Below are 27,966 nucleotides of genomic sequence, written 5' to 3'. Positions count from 1 at the left end.
CTATCATTCATAGTAGATAACAGCACCCAATTTTATCACAAACAGCACCCAATTTTATCACATCTGTAACACCCCTTTGAAAACAGATATCAGCTAACCAGAGTTTGCCTGTAAATGCTCTCTAACCATTCCTTGTTTATGGTTACATATCTCATCCTTCAACAATAAAGTATCTTTTGAATTGGGAACTTGGTGTTTAACAATTCTTTGAAAACTGACAAACACTATGATACCCACCAAATGTATACATTCATCAGCCTAATCATATTGTCTTTACATACTCTAAAATGCACATATGCAGTCACAGCATGAAAAATCTGACATAAATAACAAAGAGCAGATAGGAAAAAATGCCATGCCCTTTGGGAGAGCACCATACTGTGTCTCCATTGTGGAAAGCACAGCGTCAAGACAGACAGGGTTTGAAATGTTCCAATTAATGCGTGCCACTGGGAAACTGCTGCCATATTCCAGATTCTCTGAAGGGTATTAGGTCAGAAGTGTGAATCTCCATACAGATATTTCCAACAGTAAAATGCTGATTTAGCTGGTACGCAGTTCTGCTGTGGAAGTTAGGCTTTGGTAGCACCTAATTATCCATGACCTTTTACCCTTTTTGTCAGTAAGGGAGTTTTTGTTTCTTCATTCAGTAGTTTGTGTTCTTCTATAAGGAACCTTGAAAAATGACATATACCATATATATTTTTTTGAATATTATTTGAATTTTCATTTTGTTATTTTGTGTACACATATTTTTCACCCTATATAATAGTCTTCATACATTAGTCTTTCAACTAATCACGTAGACAATAAGCATACATGTTAATAGATTATATAGTTATTTATTAAAAGTTATGTTTTCAATTTATTCAATGAATTGTAAGTTTAACAGTTTTAATAAATAATAATAAATAATTGTAAATGAGTGCGTGCTGCTACAATGACATGTCTGCTTTTCCATTTCTTTGTAAATTATAATTTGAATAAGTCCCAATGACAGCACCCGGCACCACACACCAATCTTATCACAGTTCATTATCATTTGGGCAGGTTCACAGTCCCAGCAGACAGAAGTATTCCATATAATTTACATGCCTGGGTGCCCTCTGCAAAAGACAGCTGCATGCAGTGACATATTTATACCACAGAACGGCGGCACTCCGGACAGACAGATGTAGCTCAGAAATGCATCTTAATCATCAACGTTTCAGTGCTTTAAGGCACTTTTGTCAAGAAAAGAAAATGATCAAATAATACAGTGTGTACTCACTATATAAATAACCCAAGTGAGCCTGTGTGCTCTGTGCCACTTCCCAGCAGCATGCAGGTTGTATAGAAGTGACGTCAGCAACAAGTGCAAACCGTTATCTAGTTACAAATCAACAATAACATAAACTAGTGCATACTCAAATAACAGTGTTGAAGTATGGAATAAGACACAGCGACTAAGGTGTCTTGTAAACAGTACAAATAATATCAAAACATATTGTCACAATATCGATATTAAACCTTAGATATTAACTGACTAGCATCGAACACACCAAATTAAGGGAATCAGTAAATTTGACACATTTGTATCAGATTACAGAAAAAGATATAGCCCGAATGTTTCATTCAATCCTCTAGAGGCAGGCCTGGCCAACCTGTGGCTTTCCAGCTGTTGTGAAACTACACATCCCAGCATGCTCTGCACAGTTTTTGCATTCCCTAGTAGCACAATTATGCTAGGGTATGCTGGAACTTGTAGTTTCACAACAGCTGGAGAGCCACAAGTTGGAAAGGCCTGCTCTAGGGGGTAATGTACCTAGTCTTTCAATCCATCTAGCCTCAAGCTGTAAAAGCAACTTGCATCTATCCCCTACTTTAGACAATGGTGGGATGTGATCAATCATTCCATATTTAACAGCAGTGATATTATGCTTTGCCAGGGCAAATTTAATGAAATTACTTAAATTACAAACTTGTTAGAGCAAGTCAAATGGTGTCTAATGTAATTTTTTTTGTCAGAAAAAGGATGGTTACATGTATAAGCTGTTTGTAGAAACACACAGGTTACACAATTTGGGCACCAAAAAGAATCTGGTTTAGGTGTCCCCAATAATGTGTCCCTGGTAACCTTCCCAATATTAGTAATGTCTGTGTGAATAAATCGATTACATTTTTACCCCTGCGATAGCAGGGCATCAGTCCTGTATCTTTTATCTTCAAATCTGGATCGGTGCTGATCATTGGCCATATCTCTTTAGCTGATTTAGTAATATGGGGGCTACTGTTCGAGGAAATTGACTATATGGAAGCACATCTTTAAAAGATTTCTGATGTCGTAAGCAAGTTGTTTCTGTCTATGGGCTTTGTATACAATGATGTTTGCAATGTATCACCCTGTGTAGTGATAGCAGAGGCTGGCTGGCAACTTTCAGTCTTGGGGACAAACACAAGCATGTGGGCCTGGTTTTTCTACCAGCAAACTGCTGTAACAAATATTTCACAGGATTGGTTTTATTTAAATTGATAAAAAAATTGAAAATGTCAAAGAACAAATAAACATATATAAAACTTACAACAGGAAAATCAGTAACAATTCTAGCATCCTCTGTTTAATACCGTCAAAATTACAGTGACCTTTATACGATAAACACTTTTAAAATCTGACTCCAAATCTGACCGCCATTCCTGATTACAAATCATATGCCAGACCTAACCCCACTTTGTTTAAAATCAGAACCCAGATTTTACTGACCCAAACCTCCCTTATTTTATCATACCAGGTATGACCCCCCACACACCTGCTAAAAACCATACATCAGATTCATACCTGTTCTCCCTCATAAGAATAAAACCCCACAGGGGTGGATAGTTCAGTGGGCTTAATATTCATAATTTTCTGGTGGGAGGGCAGCTTGCTTGACTGCAAATATCTCCAGTTCCTGGAAATGAATTTTTTTTTAGCTTTGAATGGGATTAAAAAAACAGTGTGTTCCACCTTTTAGGAGGTACTGGGGATTTGGGGATCAGAGTTCAGGAACCAGACAATCCACCAACAAAAATCTTAAAATATATTATATAATATATATTAGGCTGGAGCCAACTGATTGAAGGCTGATATCTCTGGATATGGGCATAGTAGAGACAAGCTGCAAGTGTCCACCAAAAGGGGAGAGTCCCAGCTTTTGAAGTATATCATCATCAAAACTGTAAGTAAGACAAAACCTGAGATATTTGGCTGGGAAAAGCAATTAACAGGCTTGGATTATTGTTAGGGGGTAGAGGAGAGATCAGCCCTAACTCACACCTGTCGGCATCAGGGCTGGCCCCAGGCACGTTCGATAGGTTTAGTTTGACCCGCTGTGTGCCGCCTAGTATGTAAATAGATGAGGGAGGCAGGCAGCGCTACAGTGACATGGCCCGTCTCCCACCCCCCAGTTACAGGAAAGGAATGAGATCTGGTGACGTCATGGAGCGGCGTTTGGTCTCATTCCGGTGGATTGCAGTGGAGCGAGGGCCTGCTGAATACATTAGGAGTGGGCTCACTAAGTTCTTTCCCAACCCCTACCTCCTCGTTCAGCTCTCTGCTGGATGAGGGAAGTTCAGCAACAGTAGGAAGGAGGGTAGCGGGGGAGGGGGGTATTACATATGTCTGAGTGTCATTATTAGGTTTGGCTGCTGGGTGTTATTAGTGAAATAGGGGTTGGGGTACTGCTGGGTGATAAGGGGCGTGGTGCTGCTTTATTATTAGGGGTGGGGGTGCTGCTGGGTGATTAGGGGTGGGGTGCTGCTTGGGTGTTATTAGCGAATTAGCAGTGAGGGTGCTGCTGGTTGCTATTAGTGAATTAAGGGCTGGAGTGCTGCTGAATAATTGGGTTGGGGTTGCAACTGGGTGTTATTTGTGAATTAGGAGTAGGGGTGCTGTTGGGTTACAGGAGTGGGGGTGCTGCTAGTGTTATTAGTGAATTAGGGGTGGGGGTGCTGCTGAGTGTTATTTGTGAATTAGGGGTGGTGGTGCTCATGGGGTGTTATTAGTGAATTAAGGGTGGGGGTGCTGCTAGGTCTTATTAGGGAATTAGAGGTGAGGGTGCTGCTGGGGTGTTAGTAGGGAATTAGGAATGAGTGTGCTGCTGGATGTTATTAGGGAATTAGGGGCAGGGGTGCTGCTGAGTGATTGGGATGGGGCTGCTACTGGGTGTTATAAGTGAATTAAGGGTGGGGGTGCTGCTAGGTGTTATTAGGGAATTAGAGGTGGGGGTGCTGCTGGGGTGTCCGTGATGGAGGACTTCTGCACAAATGATAGAAGAACTATTTTCAAAAACATGAGCTGCCCAAGTGACAAAAATACCTGCTGCTACTCACACCCATGAGGGAGCTTGTGAAAGGGTGGATGTGAGCTGGCACCAATCAGGGGGTTCCCTTTCTCCCTGTTCTGGGACCCACTGTGCTACAGGGGAGCTTGCCTGAGAAATATTATGCCACTTGTGTGAGGGAGTCAGCGGGAGCGCTCCTGGGCTGCTTCTGTTCTCTGTGTGGGGTCCCTCCCACCCTAGTCACTGGGAGAGGTGCAGCAGCTGTAGTGTGACAGGGGACTTTGGAGCCAAGTTCTCAGAAGGACTGGGGTGCCCATTCATATGACTGACACATGGCATGCATGGGCATGGATAGTGGTAGCTCAATTGCTGGGACAGTCCGGACCTGAATATAATATATATATATATATATATATATATGTGTGTCTATCTATCTATCTATCTATCTATCTATCTATCTATCTATCTATCTATCTATCTATCTATCTAATCTAGTATATCCATAATTAAATAGAATATATAAAGTAAACTTTATTCAGTATACATTATAGTGTCATGCAAAAGAACTCAGTGATTCAATCAGGATGTTTTTATTGGCGGTCTCTGTAATCTCCTGGGCTGGTCCATTCTGTCTGTTAAAACAAGCATGATTGCACACTACTTCTGCTTTTTTGTTGTTGTCATAAATAAAATATTATAATTTTGTTCCAATTTGGGAGATATTAGAGGCATAATCACATTTCCCCTAACACATTTATCCTGAAAATGTGCACTCCAAGGTTGATCTGTTCAAATTGCACTAATTTATGAAGGGTTACATTTATAAAGTATAGAGTAAATAAATAAGTAGATTACACTGAGAATAAAAATGAGTCTATGTGCAGTGTGTGATATGCTAGGACATTTTGAGCACTGCTATAAATCAGATATCACGTACTTCATCAACGGTCTCCAAGGTGGGTGGAATACATTGGCAGAGGTCCCATTTTCCCTGGCTAATTTGCATAGTCCCAAGTGTAATTAAAATTAAAATTCTGTGTCATCAATGTGAGTTTTGCAGGGTGAGCTGAATTTAGACAGATAAACAAGAACAAAGCATTTGGAAATCTCAGTTGTGTTTTCACAATTTTTTTTAACATACCTAATAAATAGCTAGTTAGCATACATTTGCACATAATTAGTGATTTTATTGAAACTTACAATTTTGTACCACAACAAACTACAGTAGCCAATTCACTGCTTCAACCATCAAGCTTTCAAAATATGTTCATTGAAGCAAATATTGTATATTTCCATACCAATAAACATATTTATATAGCTTGATCTAGTCATATGGTATAACATTTGTGTAATACCCCCACACATACATTTTTTTTTTTTAATATACAGGGGTCCCCTGGTTGTATAGCATCTCCTTACATATGGGAGAATTCATACAGCCCTATAGTAATGACAGGGCTGAACTTTGGTTGACCCTGTCAGCTCTGGCAGGGAGATTTGGCACCACTAAAGTCAGAGTGTGTCCCTCTCTGTCCAGCAACAGCCCTGGCCCGGGAAAAACCCCAGTAGTTCATTGGGTCCCCTGGGTCGTAGGGCAGAGTGGACAGGGGGAGGGCTGTTGCTGGGGCCCTGTGAGACAATCATTAAGGAGGATGGGGGAGGTCCAGAGAGAGCGAGAGACCCTTAAAAGCAGGTCCCCAGTGTGGGAAGAGGAGCCCCCGGAGGATGGGAAAAAACGGTCCGGAGGAGCCATCATCATGTAGGGGCCAGAGGAGGAACACCTGGAGGACTGTCACCTGGAGGATTTACCTTGGAAGATCTTCCGCGGAGCCCGGGGATGTGGACTGCTCTGCTGGTGCGTCGAGCTGGGGAAAGCTGGAGTAAGAAGGAGCTAGAGGACCCCTGTGGAGGATGAGCTGTCTACGTCGCTGCCTGCCAGTGAAGAGGATTGCGGCGACCGTTGGAGAAGTCTTGCACGGATCTAGCCTGAAGAGGAGCATGAGGACAGATGGCCTGTCAGAGAACTTCCCAGGCTGCTGCTCCAAGAAAATGTGGGATCTGGCAGTGGAGGCCAGGTACGCAGGCATCGCGGAGGACGACCCCAGCTGAGTAGACCACGGCAAGGACTCCTGGCTTCACCCAAGAGAGGTCGGCACAGACCAAGATGGGAAGAGAGAAGTCACTGCCGCCTGGAGACAGCAGTCACCAACCGGGTAGAGGAAGCAGGATGACAGGCCAGGGAGAAGATCCATGCCAGCACAGGTGCGTGCAGGGCAGGGGATGTCTATTCAAGGGTGCATCCCCGGTGTGGTGCTTTGCATTCCGGGTGGCGTCGAAGATCAGGCCCGGGTCGGAGGTGGCACAAACGCCACAGCAAGTGGTGAAAGTACTGGCACACCTTCTGCTGCATAACTCTGCCCCTACTAATACACTTCCACTGCCAGAACTCTGCATAAGGGACATTAGTGAAGGGGGTAGGCTCCCCTCATTTATATGGTGCCCCACAAATTAGTTTATTAAGGGGGTAGTCTCCCCTCATTACCACCGTGCCCTGCTTCACCCTTTAACCCTTCCGCTGCCAGAGCTCTGCTATTGGGATTAATTAATATGGTGTAGGCACCCCTTTCATCCCTAGTGCCCCTGCATATTGTTTAATGAAAAGGGGGTAGGATCCCCTCACTCTGCTGCCCCGCAGGATAAGTTTTAATAAAAAGGGGGTAGGATCCCCTCATCTGTATGTTGCAAAAAAGGGGGTAGGCTCCCCTTAGTTCATGGTGCCCCACTCTCTTGTTAGAAAAGGAGGTAGGCTCCCCTATGTTATCTTGCCCCTCAATTAGTTTATTAAGGGGACAGGTTCTCTGCTAGTGCAGTGCCCAATTGTCAGAAAGGGAATAGGGGTATAATCCCCTTGGTGATTGCTGCTGAAATATTGTAAAAGCATTGTTCCTTCTGGTTATGTGCTCTAAATGAGTCATGTCAGGGTTAATGATTGTGTCCAAGAATGCACTTAAGGCGGGCTTATTATTGACTGTCTTATGCAAGCTCCACCCAGCAGTGCCTGTTCCAGTTAATATATCTGTTCATGTCAGGGTTAATGATTGTGTCCAAGATTGCACTTAAGGCGGGCTTATTATTGACTGTCTTATGCAAGCTCCGCCCATCAGTGCCTGTTCCAGTCAATATATCTGTGTGCTTTTTATTACTACAAAGGCGGGTTCTTATTGACTGTGTTATGCAAGCTCCGCTCAGCAGTGCCTGTTTAAGTTATTATACCTGTGTGCTTTCTATTACTACAAAGGCGGATTCTTATTGACTGGTTTATGCAAGCTCCACCCAACACATACTTGCCTATCCGACCCTCTCCATGAGGGAGAAAATGCTCTGTTCCTGGACTTTCCTGGTAATGTATGATTGCCATCACCTGTGGTGAGCTAGTTAATTGATAAGAAAGGTGTTTCACCACTGGTGATGGCAATCATACATTACCAGTAAAGTCCAGGAACAGAGCATTTTCTCCCTCATGGAGTGGGTCAGGTAGGCAAATATTGCATCAACAGTGTTATGTAAACTCAGCCCAGCAGTCTGTGTCAAAGCTAATATACCTGTGTGCTTTTTATTACTACAAAGGCGGGTTCTTATTGACTGTGTTATGTAAGCTCCGCCCAGCAGTGCCTGTTCAAGTTAATATACCTGTGTGCTTTTATTACAAAGGTTGGTTTTTATTGACTATGTTATGCAAGCTCCGCCCAGCAGTGCCTGTTCAAGTTAATATACCTGTGTGCTTTTTATTACTACAAAGGCGGGTTCTTATTGACTGTGTTATGCAAGCTCTGCCCAGCAGTGCTTGTTCAAGTTAATATACCTGTGTGCTTTTATTACAAAGGCTGGTTCTTTTTGACTGTGTTATGCAAGCTCCACCCAGCAATGCCTGTCAAAGCTAATATATGTGTGTTTTTTTATATCTGCAATGGCGGGTTCTTATTGACTGTGTTATGCAAGTGCCTGTTCAAGTTAATATACCTGTGTGCTTTTTATTACTACAAAGGAGGGTTTTTATTGACTGTGTTATGCAAGCTCCGCCCAGCAATGCCTGTCAAAGCTAATCTACCTATATGCTTATTATTACTACAAAGGATGGGTCATTAGAGACTGATTATGCAAGCTCCGCCCAGCAGTGCCTGTTAAAGTTTATATGCCTGTGTACTTCTTACTACAAAGGCTGGGTCATTATAGATTGTTATGCAAGCTCCGCCCAGCAGTGCCTGTTACAGCTTATATTTCTGTGTGCTTTGAGATTACAAAGGCTGGTACGAGAATGTATTGAATAAAGTCAATGCCAGCTTGCTTACCTGTTCCCGCTATTTACCTGCTTAATTATCATTTCTGGTTATACGAGACTGTGTTATATAAAGAAGCCAGCTTGCTTACCTGTTCCCGCAATCTACCTGCTTAATTATCATTGCTGGTTATACGAGACAGTGTTATATAAAGATGCCAGCTTGCTTACCTGTTCCCGCAATTTACCTGCTCAATTATCATTGCTGGTTGTACGAGACTGTGTTATATAAAGACGCCAGCTTGCTTACCTGTTCCCACAACTTACCTACGTATTTGTTATTACTGGTTATACGAGACTGTGCTATCTAAAGACAACACCTGCTTGTTTACCTGTTCCCGCAACTTACCTGGCTATTTGTTATTACTGGTTATACGAGATAGTGCTATCTAAAGACAACACCAGCTTGCTTATCTGTTCCCGCAATTTACCTGCTTATTTGTTATAGCTGGTTATACAAGACTATGCTATATATAGACAACACCAGCTTGCTTACCTGTTCCCGCAACTCACCTGCCTATTTGTCATTGCTGGTTATACGAGACTGTGCTAGCTAAAGAAAACGCCAGCTTGCTTACCTGTTTCTGCAATTCACCTGCCTATTTGTTATTACTGGTTATACGAGACAATGCTATCTAAAGACAATGCCAGCTTGCTTACCTATTCCCGCAATTCACCTGCTACTTGTTATTGCTGGTTAAATGAGACTGTGCTATATATAGACAATGCCAGCTTGCTTACCTGTTCCCGCAATTCACCTGCCTATTTGTTATTGCTGGTTATATGAGACTGTGCTTTCTAAGGACAACACCAGCTTGCTTACCTGTTCCCGCAACTTACCTGCCTATTTGTCATTGCTGGTTATACAAGACTGTGCTATCTAAAGACAATGCCAGCTTGCTTACCTGTTCCCGCAACTTTCCTGCCTATTTGTTATTGCTGGTTATATGAGACTGTGCCATCTAAGGACAACACCAGCTTGCTTACCTGTTCCCGTAACTTACCTGCCTATTTGTTATTGCTGGTTATACGAGACTGTGCTATCTAAGGACAACGCTAGCTTGCTTACCTGTTCCCGCAACTTACCTGCCTATTTGTTATTGCTGGTTATACAAGACTGTGCTATCTAAAGACAACGCCAGCTTATTTTCCAAGGTTCCTGTTGTGCATTCAAAGAACAAAGAGTTCTAAATATAATTTTTATATATTCTGTCTCTGTCACCTTTAGCATATAATAAATAAAATGGAGTTGGATCCTTTACCGTGTATGGTCATTGTGTCTGAGGGGTAAAGCAGTTCTGCCTCTCTGATCTTAACCGAACCAGGTTTATTTTACACCCACACTCTTTAAGTTCCGGCACCGGATTTGTGGGCATTACATTTGTTAATGTTAATGACTAGATAATGTTGTCTCTATTAACAAGGATATTATGAAAAGCCCAGAGAATAAAAAGTGGTTGTCAAGATTCTAGTGTTATAATAGCTAAGTAACTTCCCAAGATCTCCAAATAAAATGTGCCATCACACTTAATAGACAGTACTAAACAACAATTGGAATGGGTTGGGGATGGAATAGCAGCGGCTGGGATCCCGGAGGTCAGTATACCGACACCAGGATCCCGGCCTCCAGAATGCTGGCAGTGGGGCGAGCAATATAAGTCCCCTTGTGGGCTTGCTGCAGGCTTGCTGCAGGCTCGGCTCACTGTGCTCGTGGACACCCACGAGTGGGAATAGCCCTGGCACAGTTGTCGGCATTCTTGGCGGCCAGGATCCTTAAGTCGGTATTCTGACCGCCGGGATCCCTATCGCCGGGATATTAACTACATCCCATTGGAATGATGGCACTCTTAACAATTTACCATCACAACTTCTGTGAAACTTGAGTTATTCAAATGAAAAAAGGCATCCATATACTGTAGTAGGGTTTACAATGTTTTGTCAACATTCATAATGTTGACACATTATGTTAACATGAAAATTGTGGACAAGGTCATGTCAACATTTAGCATGTCAATACTAATAACATGTCAACATGTTTACTATGTCAACAAAACAGTGGGTCTTGGCGGTGTGGCAATTACTTCCATTCAGCTCCAGCAGTGAAGCAGTAGCTTCAGTGGGACGTGGTTAAGATACTGGCTGTCGGAATGACGGCAGATGGAATACCAATGGCAGAATGCCAACACCCATCAGAATGTCAATGCCAGTATTCTGACAGGGTCAGGAGAACGACAATAGAAACCCGACAGCGGGCATCCCGACCGTAAGTGTAGCAGGGCGTCTTAGGGCCAGGGGGTAGGTCTAGGCACCACTCGGGGGGGGGGGGGGTAAGTTTAGGCTCTGAGGGGAAGGGTTAGGCTATGGGGCGAGGGGATTAGGGTTAGGCAATAAGGGGGAGGTTATGGTTAGACTACAAGAAGAGAGGGTTAGGGGACAGAGGATAACATACTTACCTTGCCCCTGTCGGGATTTAAAATATCGGGATGCTGGTGTCGGTATTGTGACCGCTGGCATCCAGTACGCTGGTCATACATACAGAACCTACTTTTGTGGCCGGCATTGTCAGGTGATGCAGATCTCTGGCAGTGGCATCTAATCCAGCAGTTCTGGCAGGGAAAATGCTAACCAATATCCCTAACCCTAACGCTAACCTAATCTCAACCCTTGATCTCACAGCCTAATTTTAACCCTTCACCCCTGAGCCTACCCCTCCCTAAGTATCCTATCCCCAATGCTGGCATTTTTCAGAATGTTGGCATTTCACATATCAACATTTCATATCAGTGCTGGCCAATTCGTGGTTCTTTCTTTACTCAAATGCGGCTCCTAACACTCGAGGTCACGTGATCACAACAGATCTAGAAACTGCTGCGCTCCAGCCAGACACATAGTGGCACTACAGGAACTGAGAGTTGAGGGAACCAGATACTAGGGGTGATAAATCCATCGACAAACAGAGGAAACATGAGGGGCTGCAGCATGACATATAGTAAACTGGAGTGACACATGGGGGAGCTGGCTGGAGTGAGACAGAAGGGTGCTGGCGGGTGTGGTACAGGAAGGTGTTGACTGCAGTAACACATGGGAGAGCTGAAGTGTATTATGTTAATGTGGCTTTTAAAATGTATTTTAAGTGGATCTGGCTTTTTCAATTATTTTATGTGGAAGCAGCTTTTAAAATGTGTTTATGTGGATCTGGCCCTTTCAATATATTTTATGTTGGATCTGGAATACTCCCACCCTCAAGAGTATTGACCTCCCATACTCACCCCAAATTACGCATAATCAGTAACCTGCATAGCATTCAATTCCGCTGACATGCCTTCACTGAACTTTGCCTAAGTGAGGACACCTGTTACTGCTTAGTTACTGTTATGATCTATGTACTCGGAGCCCGAGAGACAGGGTGGCAATAGATGAGCTCCAAATACCGAAACGTGATGCTGCAGTTCAAATTGAGATTTGCAGCAACCCCTAATGGAAAACCCTGACTCCATTGTCCTTCCCTAGTGGTAGATTAACGCCTGCGAGACTATGGTTTCTTGGGCCCACGGCAGCCGCGTCTGCCCGAACTCCGATGCCCCCCGGTCCTAGTAGGTGACATGGCGTTAACCAGAGAGAGAACAAGGGGAAAACTAACTAAGACAGACAAAAAAGTGAAAGGGAAAACTACAGAAAATAAAAAACTAATTTATGTGTCTTCTTGAGACAGAACGGCTCCCACCCCAACCTCAGTGGCATCTACCTCCATTATGAAAGGAAGATCAGGGTTGGGGTGTCTAAGGACGGGAGCAGACACAAAGGCCTGTTTTAAAGCCTGGAAGGCACGCTTGGCCTGAGGCGACCACTTAGAAGGATCAGCCCCCTTTTTAGTCAAAGCCACAATAGGGGTAACTAACTCAGAGGAAGCATGAATAAACCGTCTATAATAATTAGCGAAACCCAAAAACCTCTGAATAACCTTCAAGTTGGTGGGTTGAGCCCAATTCAAGACTGCCTGGAGTTTTTTAGGTTCCATAAAAAACCCTTCCGGAGAAATAATATATCCTAAAAAGGACACCTCTGTAATGTGAAAATCACATTTCTCCAACTTGGCATACAAGTGATTATCCCGCAATTTTTGAAGCACTTGCCGCACATGGAAACAATGCTGTTCCAGAGACTCAGAATAAATTAGGATGTCATCCAATTAAACTACCACAAATTTCCCCTGTAAATCGCGGAGGACATAGTTTATAAGATCCTGAAACACTGTAGGAGCGTTGGACAGACCAAACGGCATCACCAGTTATTCATATTGTCCAGACTGTGTACTAAAAGCCGTCTTCCACTCATCCCCAGATCTTATTCAGATGAGGTTATACGCTCCTCTAAGGTCAATTTTTCGAAAAAATTATCACGGTGCGGAGTTGATCGGACAACACAGAAATGAAAGGTAAGGGGTAAGTGTTCTTGACAGAAATCTTATTCAGGGCCCGATAGTCAATGCACGGCCTAAGAGATTTGTCTTTTTTTTTCAACAAAAAAGAATCCCGCACTCAAAGGGAACTTAGAGGGCCTAATAAATCCCTTCTTTAGACTCTCCTGAACATAGTTGTCCAAGGCCTTGGTCTTGGGGACAGACAGTGCATTAAGTCTCCCTTTAGGTAAAGTAGCACCAGGAATGAGGTCAATAGCACAGTCATAAGAATGATGGGGTGGAAAGACATCCACATTTCCCTTGGAAAAGACATCCACATAGTCCTGGTAAACTGCTGAAATAGGTTCTGAAATGATGACAGTGACCCGCACCGGATGAGTAATACACCTCTTATCGCATTTGGAACCCCACCGTGAAATTTCCCCAGACAGCCAATCAATGGTTGGATTATGGATGGCAAGCCAGGGGTGACCCAAGACTAAAGGCATGGCCGGACAATGGGTGAGAAAGAATAAAAAAAATTCAGAATGCAACGCACCCACAGTCAAATGCAATGGCGGAGTCTGATGAGTAATTAACCCATTTGAGAGAGGGCCACTATCTAAACCGCGAATGGTAATAGGTCTATAAAGCTGGAGCTGTGGAATTCCTAGAGTTTGAGCCCAAGTAAGATCCATAAAGTTCCCAGCAGCTCCGCTATCAATAAATGCTGAAACAAAAGAACTCTGACTCCGTGAAAATATTTTGTCAGGAACTACCATGGAATCATGTGAGGAGACTAATTGAAGACCAAAGTGAACACCCCCTAAACTTTCACTTGGTCAGGGCATTTCCCTGCTTATTTGGGCAGCTGCGTGCAACATGTCCCTTGCCGCTACAGTATAAGCAGAGCCCTAAATTCAACCTTCTGGTTCTCTCTTCAGAGGACAGTCGTGACAGACCCACTTGCATGGGTTCTTCAACATCCTCAGGGAGAGCAAACACACATGGACTAGGCCTAAAACTAGCCACTCTTTCAGTCCTCCGCTCTCTGAGATGGCGATTGATCTTAATAGCAAGCTCCATGAGCTTATCCAAAGTCTCCGGAGCTGGGTACTGAATGAGACTTTCCTTGATCACTTCTGACAAGCCGAGGCGAAACTGACTGCGCAGAGCAGGATCATTCCAGCCACAGTCGTTCGACCAATGGCGAAACTCATTACAATACACCTCAGCGGGATTTTTACCCTGTTTTAATGCACGTAAATGGCTCTCTGCAGATACTTCCCTATGCGGATCATCATACAACAGGCCTAACGATTTAAAAAAGGCATCCATAGTGAGTAACGTTGCGTCATTGGGTTTTAGCCCAAAGGCCCAAGTTTGTGGGTCCCCCTCAAGTAAAGACAAACTATGCTCACCCGCTGAGATTCTGAACCTGAGGACTGGGGCCTTAAGCGAAAGTAAAGTTTACAGCTCTCCCGAAAATGAAAAAAATATTTTCGGTTATTTGAAAAGCGGTTGGGAAGATTCATCTTGGGTTCTGGGGCTACACTCAAGGAAGTTCGCAAAAGATCCTCCTGAGACCTCACCCAATGGGTAAGATCCTGCACCATCTGAGTGATATTCTGGATCTGACTAGCCAATACCTGGCTGGGATTCTGACATTGCACCGAAGGATTAATGAGGACAGAATTTCAAGGCCACCCTGATTTGTTTTGTGGCCGGTGATAATGTTATGATCTATGTACTCAGAGCAGAAGAGACAAGGTGGCAATAGATGAGCTCCAAATACCGAAACGTGATGCTGCAGTTCAAACTGAGATTTGCAGCAACCCCTAATGGAAAACCCTGACTCCGTTGTCCTTCCCTAGTGGTCGATTAACACCTGCGAGACTATGGTTTCTTGGGACCACGGCAGCCACGTTTGAACAGGTGGACTAGGTCTGCCCGAACTCCGATGCCCCCCGGTCTTTGTAGGTGACAAGGCATTAACCGAGACAGAGAGAGAACAAGGGGAAAACTAAGACAGCCAAAAAAAGCGAAAGGGAAAACTACAGAAAATAATAAACTAATTTATGTGCAGCGCGGCTGCCAAGACAAAACCGTAACCAAAGTAATGCTGCCCAAATGCCAAATACGAATCCGTCATAGTTCGGCAAGGACAACAGTGGCAGAACCTCTGCAGAAAACACAATGGCAAGAAGATTAGAATTATACAGCTTCAGCCGTAAGGTGCGCTACTCACTACACTGGAGAAGGTGCACGAAGAAGCAACAGGACCACAAGGCTGAAGATTCAGGGTCACTAGACTGGAAGGCTGGAACAGATTCCCAGGTCAAGGTTCCGGAAACCAGGATATAGGATGCAGGAATGAACTGGCTGAAAGCAGGAACACTCCAGAGGCAGGATACAAGCTCCACAGGAAGCTATCACCGACGAGGCTGCAATGTGCTGGCTCCCATAAAAAGGCCCTGCTGGCAAATCATAGGAGAGCCAGCACAACCAGCCTCCAGACCCTAATTCCCAGCTGTTATGTGGCGCGCTGAGTGCGGCGTCCCGGCTGCTTGGTAACAAATGCACAGTTTTGCCAAGTTTTGACCTGATCGCAGCGCTGCAAAAAATAGCTAGCGTGCGATCAACTCAGAGTGACCCCCATTAACCCTTAATCAGGGTTACATTAGTAAATCTTTAAAACAAATATATATTTATTCCACTTCAGAAGAAAAATATATAATCATAGCATGAGTACATTAAAGTTAGTCCACTGAGCATACATTATTTTGTTGTAATGATGGAGTATCCATTAAGGCAGCATTTTTGTTTGGAAATTGACAATAACGTTATTTGTAATTCCAACAACTACTCAGTGTCACCTAGAAAAAAAGCACAGATATTTCACAGAAATAGATGGATTAATAGATATAATGCATAGTATCACGTCACCTACAGTAGGTATGCTTTCCAAGTAACTGGGTGCACTGTTTGTAAGAGAAATACAATACAGGGCATCACATCACCTAGCCAACAAGGTGTTGCTAAAAAAACAAAATATGGCCACTAATCAGGTTTACGTTGTATTATAAACGTTATATTATCTGCAGAAACAAAGTATGTAGTAGAATCTAGTGCTTATAATAAACTATTTTTGAAAAACATTAAAAATACTTATTTTAGTAATCATAAAAAAACTAACATTATTGTTTGTTTTAGAGACTGAGGGGGTCCTTCTGAGTTGATCGCTCACTAGCAGTTTTTAGCAGCCGTGCAAACGCATTGTCGCCACCCACTGGGGAGTGTATTTTCGCTTTGCAGAAGTGCGAGCCCTTGTGCAGCAGAGCGCCTTCAAAATAATTTTGTGCAAAACAACACCAGCCCTGTATTTACTCTTCGCGTTCGTTGATTCTAACGACGAAGGGACGGCTTTTGACGTCACCCCCCCCACCCAGCAAACGCCCAGCCACGTCTGAGTTTTTTCTGCCACGCCTGCGTTTTTCTAAGCACTCCCTGAAAACGGTCAGTTAACACCCAGAAACGCCCACTTCATGTCAATCTTCCTGTGTTCGGCCGTGCGACTGGAATGTTCGTTACACTCTGTGCAAACCCACGATGCTCATTGTACCCGTACGATGCGCCTGCGCATTGCGGTGCATACGCATGCGCAGAAATGCAGATTTTTAGCCTGATCACTGCGCTGCGGACAACAGCAGCTAGCGATCAACTCGGAATGACCCCCTGAGTACTTATCATATAGTATTAATTTTCATAAAGCATCCAATTTTAGCTTTAAATGATATTACAAGATTAGTTGCTGACTGTGCTCTGACATACAGTATTTACATACTGTCATAATTCAGAAATATTCACATATAACTTTCAGAATGTTATGTCATAGACTCATTTGTTTCCATGGTAACCCATTTTAATGGAAACAGATTAAGTTGTATAATTATCTTTATAGGCAAACAACAAAATGCATAATACAGTATTTGTTTAAAAATATATAATATTAATTTATCTATGTATGTATTTCTTAATGAGATAACTGAAATATATAAATTATTTAGAATTAAGGCATCTTGAAGGCAGTATCACTGGAATGTTGGGGATTCGTGATGTCACTTGTGGTTTGACACTGCTTTCTCAGAGCCATGCAGCCCAACCGGGCACTGGTCTTCACCAGGGACCAACCACCACAAGAACACTTACCCAGATACTCCACATATGTCATAGGCCTCCGGATGAGTACCAGAGACATGACTATAGAGAGGATTGCTGAAAAGGAGTCGCTGTGTGTGCTACTGTGTAGGCTAGGTGGCACCTTCTTACCCTGAAACTGGGAGACAGAGGAAGGAGATGCTCTGAGAAATAAGGTGCACAGTAATGGGACTAAACCTCTGAGGCGCCACTAGAGGCACTGTAGATATACAGCCCTGGGAGCGCAGCTGAGAAAGACTAGGAGCCAGCTATGAGAGGAGAATCTGAAGGATTCAGATACAGGTGGAACTGTTAAGGTGTGCAGCCGACAGCACTAATGAGAAGTGTGACAGGAGTCAAAGACAGTAGATGGTTGTGTGGAGACTTATCAGAGAGAGGGAACAGGGGCTGAGGCAGATAAGATTTTGTGGTAGCTGCAATGATCCGTCCCCCACCATGGGGGTAATTCTGAGTTGATCGCAGCAGGATTTTTGTTAGCAGTTGGGCAAAACCATGTGCAGTGCAGGGGGGGCAGATATAACATGTGCAGAGAGAGTTAGATTTGGGTGTGGTGTGTTCAATCTGCAATGTAAATTGTAGTGTAAAAATAAAGCAGCCAGTATTTACCCTGCACAGAAACAAAATAACCCACCCAAATCTAACTCTCTCTGCACATGTTATATCTGCCTCCCCTGCAGTGCACATGGTTTTGCCCAACTGCTAACAAAAATCCTGCTGCGATCAACTCAGAATTACCCCCCCTGTCTTTCATCCTGTGAAGCTGCAGCATAATACCATTATAGAAAGCACAACTATCAGCTGCAACTGTCCCAGGTCCTGAAAATCCAAAACACTGGAGATGTGGGTTAAAGCCACATCCATTTCTTATACGCATATTATAAATGCATTATACAGCCATAAGTCTCTTCCCTGAAGAGACTAATTAGCCCTGGAGATAACTAAGGGTAAACTAACACAGTTAAACAAGGGGAGACTGTGTGGTGCTGTGTTCTGTGGTCCACATCCAGCAGAAATATGACATTCTCTGGGGTATATTTACAAAAATTCGTATTTTTCAGAATGAGATTAAAGTTCCAACACGAATTACATCGAATGTGTAAAGTTGCAACTTTTTGAATTTATTACAACTCATTTACTAAGCTGTTGTATTTTCCATATTCGTGTTTTCCGATGTCGATGTCATTCGTGTTTTTCAAAGGTAGAATGCGCCCGATTTTGATGATTTGCGGCCGTGTTATGAGGTTTTTTCACGACTGCGTCATTTTTCGTTTACGGCAGTGTTTATCCGTTCCCGGACGCGTTTTTTTTCTAAGTTTCGTTTTTGTCACTCGTCCGTGATTGGTTTGATTCATGATGGAGGAGTGTCTGTGCTCATTACTATAAAACCGCCCCAAACCGTCCGCACCTCGTGGGTTTAGCTAGTGGAGAGGTGAGAGGAAGGTGTGTTAGGAGTTGGTGAGTTGTTTGGAGTTTTTGGCGGTTATGAGGAGGTTATTTGCGATTGTTGAGTGCTGTACTGTGTGTGTAAGTAGTCTTGTCATACTTGTGTAGTTACTTAAAAGTCTGTCTAGTTTTTTGTCTTTGTTTTTTTTTTAACGTCTATTGTCATTGTCATTGTTTGTGAGTGAGTGTGTGTGTGTGTGTGTGTGTGTGTGTGTGTGTGTGTGTGTGTGTGTGTTTGGTGTGTGGTGTGTAGTGGAGGAGTGTGTTTAGTGTTTTTTTTAATCTGTGTTATTTGTTGTTTGTCCTGATTATGTCCCAGTCAGAGGTGAGTGTGGTGGAGGAGGTGAGTGAGAGGGAGGAGGTGAGTGAGGTGGAGGAGGTGAGTGAGAGTGAGGAGGTGAGTCAGGTGGAGGAGGTTAGTGAGGAGGAGGGGGAGGTTGCTGCTGCGGCCTCCAGTAATAGTGACAGTGATGGTGCTAAGGTTCCGCAGCCATGCACCACTACAAAGACGGGCCACAATGCTAAATTCAGCTACGCTGAGAATATGGCTTTGGTGCGGGAGCTGATGAGACATCATCGACAGCTGTTTGGCCATGATGCTGCAAAGGTTTCATCACGCAGGAAGACTGTTCTGTGGGGGAAGGTTGTTGCGGCTGTGAATAGTGAGGGTGTGGTGAGGCGGACCGAGGACACGTGTCGTAAGCGATTCTACGACATCAAGCGCCGTGTCAAGGCTAAAATGTCGAAGGAGGCTAAATCAGCCCGCCAAACAGGGGGTGGCCACCCCTTACGAGTGTCCTATTGGGATTGGGAGGAGCCTGTGCGTACTCTGATTCCGCCAGAAGTGGTTGGTGCGACTCATGTCCGGGATTCGGATCGGCCAAGGCAGGATGGTGAGTTTATTATTGTTTTTTATTTATAATTTTAACATCTGTGCTTTGTCCTTAGTTGTCTGAAATGTCTTCTAGCTAATTGTGATTGTAAGTTGGTTCATTCTTATAATGTGTTGGGGATGTAGTTTTAATCACAATTAGTTTTGTTTTTTTCCTTTGTATTGTCAATTTAGCAGGTTGTCTTTGCCTTTTTCTGGTGTTTTAATTCAAAAGTAAATTGTTGTAGGTGTATTTTAATGAAGTGTGATTCATGTGTTTTGTGAAAAGTTTTTTATTTTTTTATTTTTTTCAATGGACTTATGGTTATTGTGTGTTGATCTGGGTTTTCTTTTGTGTGGTTGATGTGATTTTTCAAGCATTTTTTTTTTTGATGCTTACAATTTGTTGTAGATATTTGTGGGTAGTGGTTTGTTGTTAGCAGCAAAATTTAGTAACATATCGTGCTATATTCTGGTTGTGTCAAGCTACCAAGGGGTAAATTTACTAAGATGGGAGTTCTATTTAAGATGGGATGTTGGCCATAGCAACCAATCAGATTCTACTTCACATTTATCTAGCACCTTCTAGAAGATAATACCTGGAATCTGATTGGTTGCTATGGGCAACATCCCATCTCAAATAGAACTCCCATCTTAGTAAATTTACCCCCAAGTTTGGGTTTTAAGTAGTATAATATTGTGCATTATGCACCTTTGTGTATGGATTGGTTGGTGAAATTGTTTCTTAATTCAACTATACACACCCAATGAAGTCAGACAGAAAAGCATAAGCATAGTTGAGTTTACTTCTCATCAGGTTCCACATATGTTTACATCACAATAAGGAATTTGCATAAACAGATAAACATAATAGTATGTTCATTAGTACATTCTTCATATTTTTACAGTACGAAAGAGAAGCAGCACAGCCAGGCCACATCCCACACTGCCAAGAGATGCAGATGCTGGCGATGCAGGTAAGAATTTAGTGTAAACACATATTCTGAAAACACAGAGAAAAGCAGAATGTTAATGTTTATCTTATCACATAGGTTCTTCTTCAGCAAACCCCCCTCCACTAAGGCACCCATCACAGGGCTTGGATCCTCAACATAGGAGGCCAACCAAAAGACGCCGTCTTGAGGCTGAATCACCAGCATCTCCATAGTGTCGGCCCTGCCACCACAAGCCATTTTGTCCAGCCCACAGAGCGAGGATCCTCAATCCCGTCAGCTGTCTGGTGAGTAAACATAACAATTACTTGTAAAGAAGTTAAAAAACAGTGGGGTAGATGTATTAACCTGGAGAAGGCATAAGGAAGTGATAAACCAGTGATATGTGCAAGGTGATAAAGGCAGCAGCCAAACAAATCCTAACTGTTAATTTACATATTGGAGCTGTTTGGCTTGTGCCTTTATCACCTTGCACATATCACTGGTTTATCACTTTCTTATATCTTCTCCAGGTTAATTCATCTGCCCCACTGTTTGTGCACAGCAAAAAAAATGTGTCACAAATAAACATTCATCCTTGTAATAATCATCAACAGCAAGCACATGGGGGTTTAGGTTTTTTTTTCCATAATTTTCAGAGGTGATGTTGGGCATAGCAACAAATATTTTTTTTTAATGTTTGCTAGAAACAGCTACATAAATGTTAAGTCTCATCCAATTGTTTTGCATGCCCAACATCACCAGTTCGAAACATAGGACACCTTAAGACTTTTTCCACCATTGTTAATGTTTACATTTTTTACCACTATATTTGTTTAAGTTTTGGCCAGACCACTGACTGCCATGAACAATGTATGAGTGTATGGCTCAACACATTTATTGTATTGTGTGTGTTCTTCAAAAGGAAGCTTCATACACAATATGTAAATGTAGTAAGTTGCATTTGTTAGAGTTCTTCGTGGTCGAACATTAATTATGGCTCAGAGTCCAACAATTCCCTTAAACATTTTTCAACTGAGTAGTGAACGTTAAAAGCAACATATTTATACAAAAACGTGAGCTAAATTGTGAAGTTTAGCCAACAATCTATTTATCAATACCAACATGAATATTAAGAAGTAATGCATGTTGACGTAAAGTTATAATTAGACCAATGCTAAATAATGACTAAATAGTGGCTGTCTTCAACCCCATACAGAACCACCCATCATGGCCGAGGATGCCCAGCAGGAAAGTGACCAGCAGGATACCTACACACTACACCTGCAAGCCATAGATCCTACCCAGACAACCACGCCGCAGGACATACCCCAACCACCCCAAACATCCCACAGCCCCCAATTGAGCCCAACACCACCCCAGCAACAAATGGCCCCCGAGTTTTGGAGCAGTTGGGCCACACAACAGGCGCAACACTATGCGTGCCTGAACACCCACACACAATACCTTGCCAGTCTGCCCCATCATCTGCCGCTACTCAGTCGGAACTCAGGCAGACTGATAGTTCAGGTTGGCAGAATTGCCAATTCAATGGAGCAGATGAGGGCAGACAACACCCAAATGCAAGCCAATCTGCAACGCATCATGGATGAGCAACAGCGGCAGCAACAAGCCCTCATTCAACTGATTCAACACAACCAAATGATTAACGAAAACCTGTCCAGAATTATTGCAAGCAACACTGCCGCTAATAGCCAACTCACTGCAAGCCTAAATAACCTCAGCCAAAGCCTTAATGTGTTGGCATCACACCAACTAAGCTCTAGCTTGGGAACAACTACACCAAGCCAGACCCCAGTTACCTCCCCAGTTTTACGCTCCAGCAGAACCCGGACCAACGAACCAGGGCAATCCTCTGCACCCAGCACACACAAAAAAATAATAATAATGACGTCTGCAGCAAATAGTTTGTTACAAATAATGTTTTTTGATTGTTACACAAAAAATGCCTGTGTTCAAGGTAATAAATTATTCACACGGAATATGTGTTTTGTTTAATTTGCTACACAAACCACCTGCACATTACTGGATTGGCCCAGATGTCTATTGGTATAAATATATTGCCTGCCCCTAGGTGGTCTCAGCTCAACGTGTGTGCAATCTATGGCACCCACCACATTGGGCATGCCAGCAAGCTCAGAGAAAGCTACCCTGACTGCATGCCACTGCGACTCCTGGGTAGGGAAGCAGATAGAGACATCTATGTGGGCATCCAAGACATCAAAACCTGAGTGGACAGTACAAAATTTAAGGTGAGTGTCATGACCTGTAATCAATACAATACTGTGTTAAATTACATAACAGAAGCACCACTTAGACATAGACGTGTATGTATGTTTTAACTCACCTGAATTAAATATTTAGAAAAGGTAGCCTGTGAGATACTAATTACATCGCCAGTCACAGGCTGGAAGCTGCCAGTAGCCAGGGTCTAGGTTCAGTTTGACAAGGTCATACAGATGGAAAATGTTTTATCTATTTAGCCGGACCATCTGTATAACCTGGTCATCGGGCAATTTGTTCAAGTTTAAACGCCCCCTAAAAAAACCAGGCCTGGCCAGCCTATGCGGAACCTGTACAACCTGCTGACCATGTTCAGTTTCCTGGCCTTGGTTTTTTGTTGCCTCATGGAGCAGTCTCAGGTATCCCCCAGCAAACAAGAAATCAGTACTACACACGGTAGCAGCCATTTCAGAGTGAGAGATGTTACAAATGTGCTTGGGTCCCTTTTAAAGGTCCAAAAATTCAGGTGTGAGTAATGTAAAATTGGAAACACACGTAAACATGCTTCTCAAAAGCAGGTCTTCTTATTTTTAGGCTTTTTTTACGATTTGCATTTTTTTCACGGCCACACATGCATTTTCACGGTAGAGATTTCAAATACGAATGCATAGTAAATGACCGAGTTCTATACCTAAACAGCCGCGTTTGACCGATGGTCTATTCATTCGTATTTTTAAAACACAGCCGTAAAAAAATACGAATGCCCTCATCACTGCCGAGATTTGAGTTTAGTAAATTCCCTAGATGACACTTTGAAGGAAAAACATCATCTCGGACAAAATCGAGAGCTTAGTAAATATACCCCGCTTTATCTGAGACCTTGGAGAGTCAGTTTTGTGCAGTAATAAATAGTCAGCATTCTTTAACCCCACTATACAGTACATATACTGCTCATCTATAGAATATATGGTATATAAAGTTTGCTTTCCTAAGATAATATAATAATAAAATAAAATGTTTTCAGCGCTTGTACTGCAGCAGCTCAGATAAATTGAATAGATATAAATAAAAAACGAGCGCTAGTATGAAAAAAATGTTTGAATGAAAGTGGCACCTGTAAAAAAATAGGATTTTAATACCTACCGGTAAATCCTTTTCTCTTAGTCCGTAGAGGATGCTGGGGAAGCTTCAAGAACCATGGGGTATAGACGGGATCCGCTGGAGACATGGGCACTTTAAGACTTTAAAAGGGGTGTGAACTGGCTCCTCCCTCTATGCCCCTCCTCCAGACTCCAGTTATAGGAACTGTGCCCAGGGAGACGGACATTTAGAGGAAAAGGATTTATTTAATTTGTATTTAATTTTTTTAAACTAAGGTGAGATACATACCAGCTCACACCACAAACACGCCGTACAACATGGCATTCAACAACAACGCATACAACGGCATGACCAACATCAACCACAGGCTGACTGTACTTAACTCAACATGAGTGTAACCAAACCCAAACTGCAGATACAGCCCGCACTGGGACGGGCGCCAAGCATCCTCTACGGACTAAGAGAAAAGGATTTACCCATAGGTATTAAAATCCTATTATCTCATACATCCTAGAGGATGCTGGGGAAGCTTCAAGAACCATGGGGTTTATAACAAAGCTCTAGAACGGGCAGGAGAGTGCGGATGACTCTGCAGCACTGATTGAACAAACAAAAGGTCCTCCTCAGCCAGGGTATCAAACTTGTAAAACTTCGCAAAGGTGCTTGAACCCGACCAGGTAGCAGCTCGGCAAAGCTGTAATGCCGAGACCCCTCGGGCAGCCGACCAGGATGAGTCCACCTTTCTGGGCTTTCACCGATTTCGGTAACAGCAATCCAGCTGTAGAATGAGCCTGCTGAATCGTATTACAGATCCAGCGCACAAACAGAGCCTCTGTTTTCCTAATCTGCGCCATCCTGGCGACATAGATCTTCAAAGCTCTGACCACATCGAGAGACTTCGACTCCGCCAAGGCGTCAGTAGCCACTGGCACCACAATCGGCTGGTTTACATGAAACGATGAAACCACTTTTGGCAGAAATTGCTGACAAGTTCTCAACTCCGCTCTATCAGCATGGAAGATTAAATAGGGGCTTTTGTGAGACAAAGCCGCCAACTCAGAAACTCGCCTTGCGGATGCCAAGGCCAACAACATGACTACTTTCCAAGTCAGGAATTTTAACTCAACCTTACGTAAATGTTCAAACCAAGGAGATTGCAGGAACTGCATTACCACATTAAGATCCCACGGTGCCACTGGGGGCACAAATGGAGGTTGGATGTGTAGCACACCTTTCACGAATGTCTGAACTTCTGGAAGAGAGGCCAATTTTTTCAGAAAGAAAATTGATAAGGCCGAAATTTGTACTTTAATAGAGCCTAACTTCAGGCCCACATCCACACCTGCTTGCAAAAAATGGAGCAAACGCCCTAGCTGAAATTCTTCTGTAGGAGCCATCTTGGATTCACACCAAGACACATATTTTTTCCAAATACGGTGGTAATGCTGTGCTGTTACTTCCTTTATAGCCTGAAGAAGAGTGGGAATGACTTCACAGGGAATACCCTTTCTGGCTAGGATTTGGCGTTCAACCGCCATGCCGTCAAATGCAGCCGCAGTAAGTCCTGATACACGCATGGACCTTGTTGTAACAGGTCCTCCTGAAGAGGAAGCAGCCAGGGATCTTCTATGAGCAACTCCTGAAGATCTGGATACCAGGCCCTCCTTGGCCAGTCTGGAACAATGAGTATCGCCTGAACCCTTGTTATTCTTATAATCTTTATCACCTTTGGAATTAGTGGAAGTGAAGGGAACACATAGACCGAACGAAACATCCACGGTGCCACTAGGGCGTCCACCGCTATTGCTTGAGGGTCCCTCGACCTGGAACAATATCTCTGAAGTTTCTTGTTGAGGCGGGATGCCATCATGTCTATTTGAGGAATTCCCCAACGACTTGTCACTTCTGCAAAGACCTCTTGATGAAGACCCCACTCTCCTGGATGGAGATCGTGTCTGCTGAGGAAGTCTGCTTACCAGTTATCCACTCCTGGAATGAAGACTGCTGACAGAGTGCTTGCATGTCTTTCCGCCCAGTGAAGAACTTTCATGGCCTCGGCCATCGTTGCTCTGCTCTTTGTTCCGCCCTGGTGGTTTATGTACGTCACTGCTGTTATGTTGTCCGACTGAATGAAGACTGGCAGACTGCGAAGAAGATGTTCTGCTTGCAGAATGCCGTTGTAAATGGCCCTTAATACCAGAATGTTTATGTGTAGACAAGCTTCCTGACTTGACCATTTTCCCTGAAAGTTTTTCCCTTGTGTGACTGCTCCCCAGCCTCGGAGACTTGCATCTGTGGTCACCAGGATCCAATCCTGAATCCCGAACCTGCGTCTCTCCAGAAGGTGAGAACTGTGCAGCCACCACAGAAGGGAGATCCTGGTCCCGGAAGATAGGCATTGAAGAACTGACACTTTTGGCGGTTTCAGAATCTGTTTTACCATGTTCTGTATTTCCATAGCCTTTTCCACTGGAAGAAAAACTCTCTGTAATTCTGTATCCAGAATCATACCCAGGAATGACAGCCGTGTCATCGGAACCAACTGTGATTTTGGCAAGTTTAGGAGCCAACCATGTTGTTGCAGAATCGTCAGTGAGAGCGCAAAATTCTTCAGCAATTGCTCCTTGGACCTCGCCTTTGTGAGGAGATCGTCCAAGTATGGGATAATTGTAATTCCCTGCTTGCGCAGGAGAACCATCATTTCCGCCATAACCTTGGTAAAAATCCGTGGTGCCGTGGACAGACCAAACGGCAATGTCTGAAATTGGTAATGACAATCCTGAACCGCAAACCTCAGGTATGCCTGATGTGGAGGATATATGGGAACGTTTAAGTAAGCATCCTTTATGTCGACCGACACCATAAAATCCCCTTCCTCCAGACTGGAGAACTGCTCGGAGAGATTCCATTTTGAATTTGAACTTTTTCCGAAAGAAATTGAGGGATTTTAGGTTAAAAATCGGTCTGACTGAGCCATCCGGCTTCGGGAGCACGAACAGACTCCCCCCATTGTGACGGGGGTACCATGACAATGACTTGATTTTGACACAGCTTTAGTATCACTGCGCATACCACCTCCCTTTCTGGATGAGAAGCTGGCAAGGGGGCACGTCTTGAAACTCTAATTTGTACCCTTGGGTTACTATTTCTAATATCCAAGGATCCAGGTCCGAGTGTACCCAGACCTGACTGAAGAGCTTGAGACGTGCCCCCACTGGTGCGGACTCCCGCAGAGAAGCCCCAGCGCCATGCAATGGATTTGGTAGAAGCCGGGGAGCACTTCTGCTCTTAAGAACTTGTCACAGCCTGTGACCTCTTTCCCTTTCCTCTTCCTCTCGCAGCAAGGAAGAAGGACCCTCGTCCTTTTTTAAATTTATTGGGCCGAAAGGACTGTGTCTGATAGTGGGGCGTTTTCTTCTGTTGTCCAGGAACATAAGGTAAAAATGACGACTTACCCGCGGTAGCCGTAGATACCAGGTCAGTGAGGCCGTCACCAAACAAGACACTACCATTAAACGGTAAAGACTCCATGGCCTTCTTAGAGTCGGCATCAGCATTCCATTGATAATTCCACAATGCTCTCCTAGCTGAGACTACCATGGCATTGACCCTTGATCCAAAAAGGCCAATATCCCTTACAGCTTCTGTTAAATATGCTGCAGCGTCCCTGATATGACCCAGAGTCAAAAGCACGTTATCCCTGTCTAGGGAATCTATCTCAGATGACAAGTTATCTGCCCACTTTTCAATAGCGCTACTCACCCATGCCGAAGCAACGGCAGGCCTGAGTAGTGAACCCGTAGTGACATAAATGGATTTTAGTGTATTTTCCTGCTTGCGATCCGCAGGATCCTTTAGAGCTGCCGTGTCAGGAGATGGAAACGCTAACTTTTTGGATAGACGCGATAGAGCTTTATCCACCGTGGGGGTTGACTCCCACTTTTCCCTGTCCCCAAAAGGAAAGGGATATGCTACTGGAATTCTTTTGGGAACCTGTGCTTTCTTGTCAGGATTTTCCCAAGCCTTTTCAAAGAGAGCGTTTAGTTCATGAGAGGGAGGAAAAGTGACCGCAGGTTTCTTTCCTTTATACATACAGACCCTAGTATCAGGAACAGCAGGGTCCT

Source organism: Pseudophryne corroboree, chromosome 2 (genome assembly GCF_028390025.1).
Source record: "Pseudophryne corroboree isolate aPseCor3 chromosome 2, aPseCor3.hap2, whole genome shotgun sequence".
NCBI lineage: Eukaryota > Metazoa > Chordata > Amphibia > Anura > Myobatrachidae > Pseudophryne > Pseudophryne corroboree.
Note: the sequence above shows the minus strand (reverse complement) of the source record.